Below are 10,879 nucleotides of genomic sequence, written 5' to 3' on the forward strand. Positions count from 1 at the left end.
TTTGTGCGTGCGGCGTATGTGTGCGGGTTGCGTGATGAGTTTGCTGCGTTTTCTGTGCCCTTTGCCTCGCTGTGACATCTTTGGTATATTCCAACTTGGTGCTCGCTCTTTATGGGCTACACGTTGCCTCGAAGATCACCATAATCGCCTCCGACTCAGCCACATCGAAGGTGAGTGAGTGTTTCGAATTCCACTTGCTCGTTCTTTGCGACGCTATCAGCAAAAGTGCGTACAGAGCCCGTGCGTGTCTTCCACGCGCCTCTGTGCTCGTTTTCATTACTAGTACTATCCTTCCGTTGCGAGAATTGGTTGTGCAGCACTAGATTTGTGATATTGAGCATGAAGTTTTGTCCTGATTTAACTTCACAGCGCGCTTGCGGCGACGTAAAGCAGCTATGTGGAGCCAGCTAAAACAGGGCATGTTGTGCGCGCCACGATTTTTGGTACGGTGTTCCAGCACCGATTGAAATTAGCCTTATTAATGAGCGCTCGTGCTCTGCCGTTTTGGTGGGCAGCTATGTAGAGCCAGCTAAAACAGGGCATGCTGTGCGCGCCACGATGTTTGGTACGGTGTTCCAGCACCGATTGAAATTAGCCTTATTAATGAGCGCTCGTGCTTTGCCGTTTTCGTGGAAACAATGCGACGTGAAATAATCCGAAATGTACTGTAATCAAGTATATTTCGTTCGCGCAACGCCGTCCATTGACATGCATCTACTACATGGCGTGTCGGGATCGGCGAAAATATGCGCGGGGCGTTTTGCCGTTCTAATGTATTCTGCTGCGCTGTTCGCTTCAGGATCGAGTGCCCAGAGTCCGCTGACACGCCGTGCGGTAGACACGCGCTGTGGCGCGATAATAATAAAGAATTGCAATGGCGTATATGTGATTCTATGTGATAGGTGAGATAAAAAAGGGCTGATGCCAGTGAATGCTGTGAAATCATCAGGTTATGTGTGGTTTGTTTTCCGCCGGTACGCGCGCGGTGAACTTTTTTTTTAACCATTATCTCCCTTCGACGCCATCGAGTACTTCGCGCTAACGCCTTCGCGTAGGCGCTCTATATTCACGGAAAAGGCAGATTCTGTGGGATTCTATGTTCTGCTTTAGTGGGATGAAACATTTCAAATAATGTCATCGTGTGAAGTTTCAGCCTTTGGCCCTTCAGTAACTGATTGATTTAACTAAGTTCGAAAATCAGTAAAGGAACGAGATGCTTGGGCATATTTGCCGTGTCGTCCCACTGTGATCCCAGTGGCATGTAAGCGTTATCGACAAATGTCAAAAATTAGCAAGGCTTTTTATGAGATAGAAGCAGACAGCTATGTCAATAAGTTATTTTTGCTTTGAATTCACACACTAAAGAGGAGAGAGAGTGAAAGGGGAGCGTATCCTTGTGATCTAAATGACGGTTTGCCATAAGCTTGGAACAATGGTTTGTTGGTGGAGCAGTTCTGTGGAATACTTAGAGAGTAAGCAAACTGCAGTAGCAGCAGTTAGACAGGGAGTAAAAAAATGCAACACTGGTTTTATATGAACGAGCTACCTTTAAGATGTGGCAGCAACAATTCATGCAGTAGATGAGCAAAAATAATTTTAAAATTTAGGAGAGAAATTAAAAATAAATTATTTGCCCACCTCACACTGCCAGTGGCAAGAGCAGCCATGCTTTAATGTTTTCAATCAGTCATTTATATCCATCCATTTATGTCGGCCTAATCGTCCATGTAGATGTTTTGATTGTTGCTTTTGAGTTATCGTGGCGTCACATTTTAATACTGACATCTGTTTTCAGAATCAAAATGAGCCTGGAGACGCCACAGCCGGAATGCGAAAGGTGAATTCTTTGGCCATTCATCGTCTAGCGTCACCATGATCAAATGCACTGTTGCCAGGAGAATGTATTGCCGGGAAGTATTCTCCTTAAGATTTAGTAAAAATGGTAGCATTAAGTGTCTCCTTTGCGATTTTGCATAGCCTTTGATTTGCGAGTCGATTCATTTATTTGATGAGGTGGGCAGTTGGCACACCCTGTCTTTGTGTCTTATGTACACATTCAGCTGAGTAGGTCTGGGACACAGCAAGCGAATCTGATGTGTAGTGGTAATCGCATTAACGTCGACAGTTATCTTTCTGTTTGAGCTGCTACTGCTGCTTGCCAACACAAGCAGCAGTTGCCCACGATGGCGTGAAAGAGGTTCATTGAAGAGTGGCACATACTCTGAGTCACATACCCAGAGATCCAAGCAGGTCCATCAGATGGTTATTAACCCACTTCCCGTCTACATAGCAGCCCTACCCATTAGGCCATTGACCCCCAAGTGACACAAATTGGCTGGAAAATAGTTAAAGACAGACACCCGAAAGTATATGAAGTATCCTAAAAATGCTACTTGCATTAAAGGTTTTAATGCTTTTGTTTACTTACTATTTTGTACTGGGTGAATCCTTGTTTTTCTGAAGCACATGGCATCCTAACAGCATAACAAGCTATGACATTAGTTTTAGTTGTTTTTATTAGTGACATTAGTTGACATTTTAGGTCTGGAGCAGGCAGTATTTCTGTGATTTATTCGGAGTGTGGCTGTTGTGTAAATGTGCTTAAAATCCTTAAACTACCTCACTAATATTTACCTAAACGTGCCGTTTCACATAGGTTGGAGAAGTGCTCATTCAGATGATCCTGGCACAGCTTGCCATGGTGGACCAGGCAAGTTTGCAAGGGCCTTGATTCACCATGTGTTCACAGAGAACCTCATGGGCCACTCACTTCTCGGAAACAACACCACCAATAGGCAAAAAGAGGCTCTTGGCCTTATCAGGGTCAACGTTGTTATAGGCAAGTACCGTACATCCTTTTTCCCATTGCATTTTTGCATTCACATTTTGTACTTGGAATTACCAGCTTGCTATTAGCACAACAAATGACTTTCAAGTAGCCTGTGTCTGCAACTACGTGCTACAATAGCCTACTATTAGGAATGAATGTTCATTTGATCTCAAGTCTCTAACGCCTCCATACTAAAGTGCTAAATTTTAAAAGCAGCCTTAATCGCCAGAAGTGATTGGTGGCTCCAACTGACAAAGTTAGGTGTATTTGCGCATTAGTTGCACTACTTGACTGTCATTGCAATGAACAGTTGCAATGAAGCAACTACCAATCTGTAGTACCAATCTGTGAAGCTTGCTACCAATCTGGTGCTATAGCGGGTGTGCTTAAGTAGCCTGAAAGTGTTGTTATAATATAGGAATTGTGGAGAAGCTATGCTCAAGTGCAGTTACTGCTCAACTCGAGGGACAGCACTTCCACCAAATTTCAGCAATCAAAATGGCCCTCCAGATTCTGTAACGCAAGACATAGTGGTTTCACCTATTTCAACAGACCACATTGAATTAAAGTTGCTCCTATCTTGAAGGAAGTCCATGTGGTGGCAGACAGTAGCCTTTAAGCAGAGGGAGCTTAAGTTACGGGGCATAATTGTTTGGTTGTTTCGATCAAAGCATCAATAGGAACAGTTGCCAACTTCGTTGTCAACATTGCTATGTTTAGCAATGTCCATTCATTCTAGGCACTCAACCAATTAAGATCCAATTTATCACATTGTATTCTAGGATGTGGAAAAAACAAAGGTATTTATTTGACTTTTCCTCACGTTCCCATAAAATGATCAGTACTCAATAGGCCCTTGGCAGCTACTATATAAAGCTTCTTACAGAACATGAGGCATGTCCACAGCTCCCACTCTGAAATTGTTGGAAATGTCTCCTGCTTTCTTACTTCAAGGACGCACTTGCCTGTCTTCAGCGTTATTATAAACCAGTGCTCAAGTACTATGGGTTTAGATTTATCAAAGATTGAATGAGCTTTGTAGGTGTTCATGTTTAACCCTTTGAGGATCACATATTTTCTCGCAAACGTCCCCCAATTTAAGCGTTATATTTTTATTCTGGTTTTCTGCCGACCTCGACTGCGCTTCCCTTCTCTTGGTATCCATTCTGTAACCCTAATGGTCCACCGGTTATCCATCCTACGCATTACATGGCCTGCCCAGCTCCATTTCTTCTGCTTAATGTCAACTAGAATATCGGCTATCCCCATTTGTTCTCTGATCCACACCGCTCTCTTCCTGTCTCTTAACGTTAGTCCTAAGATTTTTCGTTCCATCGCTCTTTGTGCGGTCCTTAACTTGTTCTCGAGCTTCTTTGTTAACCTCCAAGTTTCTGCCCCATATGTTAGCACCGGTAGAATGCAATGATTGTACACTTTTCTTTTCAACGACAGTGGTAAGCTCCCAGTCAGGATTTGGTAATGCCTGCCGTATGCACTCCAACCCAATTTTATTCTTCTGTAAATTTCTTTCTCGTGATCAGGGTCGAGATGGGATGATGAAGTTAGGAAATTTGCAGGCGCAAGCTGGAATACGCTAGCGCAAGACAGGGGTAATTGGAGATCGCAGGGAGAGGCCTTCGTCCTGCAGTGGACATAAAATATAGGCTGATGATGATGATGATGGTGATGATCTTTACTCTGGATTGTTCTTCAGAGTGACCTTTCGAGAAAAAAAATGGGTAAATAATTTTTTAGGTCACAAAGTGACAAAGGTTTCGTAGTGTCCGCTGTTTTACACCATGTTTATTGTAGCATGCAGGGCAAACTAGCATAATCACATTTTTAAATGTAATGACACTCACAAAACATTAAACTAGGTGAATACTCCCAAACTACTGCAGTGATGGGCACCATAGAATAAAGAGAAAGATCAGTTTTCGAAGAAGCCAAGGGGCAACAGCACAATCAGGATTTTTGTAGAAGTCGCAGAAGGTTACAGAATCTGTAATGTGATGCTTGGGGACACTTCATTCTTAAAAGGTATGCTTATTTATATGTTCTTTCGCCGCCTCATATTTATGGTCGTGACCACACGATTTGTTTCCAACACTCTACATGCATGGCAGTGACCCTCAAAGGATTAGCAGAGCCAGTCCACTTGCATATTTCTCTTGTAAGACTGAGCATTTCTTCGTATTTCTTCTTCGCATTTATTTGTGTTAGTGTAACCAGGTCGGCGTGCAACTGCAGTAAATCCTCGTTATAAGCAGTATTTTGTTTTCAGTAGAGAGGCATAAGAATGGTCATCATGATGCGAGAAGTGCACTCCAGTAGCATATGAGCTCGTAAAACAAATTCAGATATACCATACTCAATTCTGGCCGCATAACCGTATTTAGAGCAACTCCTGCAAGGAAAAGTGCAATAAAGTGCTGCACATTTTGATTGATTGTTGAGAGAACTAATTTTAGTTGGCAGTAGTCTACCTTTAAGTTTTTCACCAACAGTATGAAGTCTTTTTTCCGCCATTTTGTTCCTAAGCAAGCAACGTTCACATTTTCACACCAAGGATATTTATGAAGTTATTCTGCCACAGTGGGCTTTTCCTGTTTGCCTTCTGCATATTGTACTAAGTGGAGTCCTCCGGTGCTACTCCACTTTGAAAGCTGGTCATTCTCTAGAATTGAACTCGTGAAGACTTGGAATAAACAAAACAAATCAAACAGTTTCATTATAACAGGGCGTACTGTATGTCGCACTTTTGCATGTGGAACATTGATCTTTAACGTCATGCGGTTTTTCCTTTTTTTACAGGCTTTACCTGTCACAAGTTTCCTGGGACAAACATGGCCTACATTAGGAACACTCTGGCCTCACTTCTCGCAAGGGACCTGAAGTGTCCAGAAGAGCTCAAGTCTGTGGACAGTTCAAGTGTTGTGCACTTGCAGCCCTCAACATTTTTTTTATTATTATGATGTTTCTAGTCACCTGAGGTTGGATGGTTCAGACACAAGTATTGTGTTGTGATTAATAATTATTTGCACAAGTGTTGCGCTTTGTATTTTAGTACATTTTTACGTAAATCTTTAATATATTTCTACAAAAGATAGTGTTTCTTGACTATTTTATTTCATAGGTATCTCGGGTCATTTCATGCCAAGACTGTTCCATGACGGCACACCATTTCAAGTTTGTTTGATAAAGTAAAAGTAGGCCCAGTGAGAAATTTTACAGAAAATTAGGTTTAATACGTACACCGTAAAGTGGATTCTGTGCTATTGTCAGAGGGGTTCTGTTTAAGAAAAACTACATAATAACATGTTTGTAGTAATGGTTTATGTTGCTATTTCAAAACAGTAAGAAAGTGGTAAAAGTTTGCTTAAATTCAGAGTGCAACAACAGTTCTCGGGCAAGGCAGCGATGTGCTTTCTTTCATGTACGCGTGAACCTGATTTCTTGCAAATTTTTTCATTCTAACTTGTTTTGCGGCACCCAAAAATTTAAGAAAAATTTCCTCATGCCAGTTCCATTTAAGTCCCCAGCAGGTAACTAATGGCCACTGTGTATCAGATAAAAATCTTAAGTAGTCAAAGTGAATAAATCGCTTGGTATGTAATGACCTACCCAGGAACCTAGTAATCATGGCAGAAAACGCAACTGGATCGTGCAACAAGCAATGCAGCACAATAAACTGCTGCCATGGCACAAGTTATTGTAATTACCATGTCGTTTCAGAGGTAGATAACATTTAGTAAAATGGGCACACCATTTAACCAATAAATAAGAGTCTCAGTGGGCTCATGCAAATTGTGCCATGATTATTAAGTTACTGGCGGCCAAATAGAGAAATCAAGTACATTTTAAATGGTATTTACTGTAATGCTTGTATAATATTTATTTTCTATTTATTTCAATTTTGAGAAATGTTTTACTTTAGGGCCACGTAAACTTTACATCTCTCAGTATTCAATTTCGTTATTGTATCAAGCTGCTGGCAGTTTGTAGATTGTGTTAGGAATTTTTTGATCTCAAGGCACACATGGCTGTACAGTTAACAAATGTTTGGCTTCAATAAACAATTCATCTAGAAAAAAATGCTTTTTGTCCACATCAATTTTTAGCTGTTGATTTCGTGAAGGAGTATTGATTTTGTGTGTTAAGCCAATTCAAAAACTGGCATAATGGTTCTGCTAGCAGCTCTATAATATGTTTTATTACAGGCTATATCTAAAAGTGGTTTTGATCCCTGGGTGACCCAGGTCTGCAATACAGAAGTGCCTGCATTTAAGTTTGCCCCTGTCCTCTAGTATGCAAGGACCACATCAATATGGATGGCATCAATGGTAATGCTGTGAGACTCAACGTAGCTCAGCGGTATTTAAAGAAAAGTCTAGTGCAGTTTTCAACACTATTCACCAAACAGCATATTTCAGTGGGCTCTCAAGTGATTTCAATAGTGACGTTCAACACTGCTCCAATAATATTTAAATGGTGTTGCACTCTTGACTAACATTGCACGTTGGGCTTGTTGGTATAATATAATGGAGGCAAAAGGCATAGTGCATCAGAAACAGGACACAAGAGGAAGAACACAGACAACACACACGTTTGGTGCTTAACGTGTGTGTTGTCTGTGGTCTTCCTCTTGTGTCCTGTTTCTGATATGTAGCACCTTTTGCCTCCATCAAGCAATATTGACGTTTAACGCTCATCCAATAATACTTCAATGGGGTTTCAATATTGATGTTCAACAATGCTTCAATAATATCTCAATGGGGTTTCAATATTGATATTCAATACTGCTCCAATAATATTTCAATGGGGTTTCAATATTGACATTCAACACAGTTCCAACATTATGTCAATGGGGTTTCAATATTGGCATTCAACATATTTCAACAATGTCTCAACAGGTTTTCAATATTGACATTCAACACATCTTCAACAGTTCTTCAATGGGCTTTCAATATTGGAATTCAACATGGTTTCAACAATCCATCAATGACTTCTCAAATTGAAACGACCCAATGATGTTTCAACAAAATGTCGCGGGCCAATTTTCAACACCTGTCAACAATTTCCTCAATAATGTTTCAACAAAGCCTCAATGTGCTTTCAACGCTATTTGTTGACATTGACCAATGACTTTTCAACAACTTTTCAACAATTTTTTTTGTAAGGGGTGCCTCATAATCAGAACTGGTTTTGGCACGTAAAACCCCAGAAAGAGGAAGAAGCCCTATAGCGAAGCCAGGTATCGGTTTCTCCGAGCATAAAGGAAAAGGACGTTACCCAATACAGCCATGTGCTTGGCGGCTGTGCCTGATAATACAGGGTGTTCAAAACTAAGATTTATGGTTTTCTTAAAATTAGGCACTGGGAGGCACGCAAAGACCACCTGTGCTAATAACTTATGTGGCCAGGTGGGCACAAAGTGAGAGGATAATTATCGCTGTGAGCAGCCGAATTCACTTAAGTTGAACAATTATTTTTTGTCGACTGCAGTAAGTGGGTATGTTTGCATTGAAAACTTAGAGACAGTAGTGTTTCTACACAGTATCGGTCGGAAGAATTATTCTAGAGTGTTCGTGCTCCGAGATATCCGACTCCAAATTTCTATTGTCGTACTGCGAAGAGTTATGGAATCGACGCGGGAGTGGTTTATGCTTTGCGTTGCTGTGGAAGGGAGGCATTTTGAACGTTTTTAGGGCATTGACATCCTGATGGGTGAAATGTCATGAGATTCGTGCATGAGAACATCAAACTTAAAACGGCAGTATATATGAAATATTCGTTAGCATAGCTAAAAAAATGTCACAGTTTCGCCCTAAGGGCGAAGCAATGAATGCGATAGCAACACAGCAATGTCATACGAAGTAAGGTGAGCGGCTTTGGTAGCAATATGAATTGTAGTAAACATGAGCTGATTAAGTAAGCAGGTGTGCTGCGGCGTAAGTAGACCGACATGAAGAGAGACTCGATGACCACGAGAAGGCGCGTGTGAAACGGTGGTGTTGATGAGAAGCGCTTTCCGTGGGCAGCGCGTGCGAAGGGACACACCTTTAGCGCTGCACTGCCGATCCGGGCAGCATTGCATGTGTAGCGTGCGTTGGAAAATGTGGCCCGACTATTACTAACTGAAGGAACAAGCGTGGTGCGCGCACAAACAAACATGAATAGATCACACTGAATGACTGCAGACAACGACTGTCAAAACGCTGGCAGCAAGCCCATACGCTGCAGCGGGCGAAGGTACGTGCGGTCTATCGCTTCAACGGAAACTGAGCGGCGAATGCACGGCGCATAGAAAGGTCAGAGCCGTGTGGAGATAAGAGACGGTGCGGCGAGCGACGAGCGCGGTTGTTGGCATAGTAGAAGTGCCAGCGCGCGGGCGTTGGCCGCTAACGTCACGCTCCCCCACTTCGCAGCCGCTGCTCGAGGCTTCGCCCCGCTCCGCGAGAACGGCCACTCAGATAAACGGATCCGACGGCTTTGAGCCTCCTATGCTTAATGTACGACAATAAAACTGCGAAGTTACAATGAAAAACTTGTAGCGTACGAACCGTACTGTGCTCGTACTGGATATTGTCAACGTGTAACTGTGATCACACTTCTTTCTGGGGTTTTACGTGCCAAAACCAGTGATCACACTGAGTGCTACAGTTAAAAAAAAGTTGCCTATGCGAAGTTCTTAGTTTAGCTGTTAGTTGTTATTATTTATATATGAACACTTCAGCGAGAGATCTATTTCATTAAGCAGGTTGGTCGCGGAACCGATGACAGCCAATGAGGCAACCGATGACACCCCAATCGGGAACTGAGTTGATCAGTTGCGAAGGCGCTCGCGCGGACATCTGCGTGCTTGGAAAAAGGCACGTCCCCTCGTTCATTCGACGCCACCGATGGGAAGAGTAAGGCACGGCCGGCGCCAGGAGGTCCAAGGTGTTCATGAGAAAAATAACTACGGCAACTTCGCGACACCACACCCCTACGGAATACAACTAAGCTTGTGAGCGAGCTAGCTTTACTTCTACATGGCTCATACCACTGGTACTCGCGAAAAATAATTTTGAAGAATGCTGGCGGCCATATTTTTTTTTGCGACAGGGCCATTCCCCTGTCAGCGAGGGGGCCATGCAGAAATCTGAGGGGGGGGTCAGGACATCCGGACATCCCCCCTGGATCCGCGCCTGCCTTACAGTGTGTGAAAGACAAGTGCAGCAGTGCTTGAACAAAGTGTCCAAGTGGGCCGACGAAAACGGATTCAAAGTGAACCCCCACAAAAGTTCTTGCGTCCTTTTCACAAGAAAGAGGGGCCTGGTTCCAGATCCTTGTGTAGAACTTTATACGCAACACATACCTGCGTACAAAGAGCCCAAATTTTTAGGCGTTTTACTTGATGCTCAACTTACTTTTATTCCACACATTAAATATCTGAAGATGAAATGCCTAAAAACAATGAACTTACTAAAAATTTTATCTCGCACAACACGGGGCAGTGACAGGAAGTGTTCGATGAATCTTTACAAGAGTCTCATTTCATCACGATTGGACTATTGTAGCGTGGTATATCACTCTGCCGCCCCTAGTGCGCTGAAGATGCTGGATCCCGTCCACCATCTGGGTATCCGCCTGTCCACCGGGGCTTTCAGAACAAGCCCTATTCAAAGTTTATATGTCGAATCAAATGAGTGGTCACTCCATCTGCAGAGAACATACACCAGCCTCACATACTTTCTTTCAGTCCACTCTAATCATGAGCATCCATGTTCTAATACCATTAACGACATGACGTGTGCTACGCTTTTTCGTAATCGTCTCTCTGTAAGACAGCCTGTCTCCCTGCGTGTCAGGGAGCTTAGCGATGAAATGGATATCCCACTCGTCGACCCTCGCTTAATGCCTTCAGCCAAGCTGTTACCACCTTGGGAGTGGCAGGTAATAGCATGTGATATATCCTTTGTAGAGGTTACAAAGCAAGCTTCAGAGGTCGAAATCTGAATGCCTTTCCTAGAATTATAGTCCAAGTACTCGTGCACAGAATTTTAC

At 42.8% G+C, this 10,879-nt stretch overlaps 1 long non-coding RNA gene across 1 annotated transcript; it reads left to right on the top strand.

The window, feature by feature from the left end:
* LOC125946192 (uncharacterized) lies at window positions 1-6,234 on the top strand. The gene is made up of 4 exons (XR_007467450.1): window positions 1-170; window positions 1,796-1,837; window positions 2,657-2,848; window positions 5,662-6,234. It is a non-coding gene; the product is annotated as an uncharacterized LOC125946192 (long non-coding RNA).
* The last annotated feature ends 4,645 nt before the right edge of the window (window positions 6,235-10,879 follow it).

This window comes from Dermacentor silvarum, chromosome 6 (assembly GCF_013339745.2).
Source record: "Dermacentor silvarum isolate Dsil-2018 chromosome 6, BIME_Dsil_1.4, whole genome shotgun sequence".
Classification (NCBI taxonomy): domain Eukaryota; kingdom Metazoa; phylum Arthropoda; class Arachnida; order Ixodida; family Ixodidae; genus Dermacentor; species Dermacentor silvarum.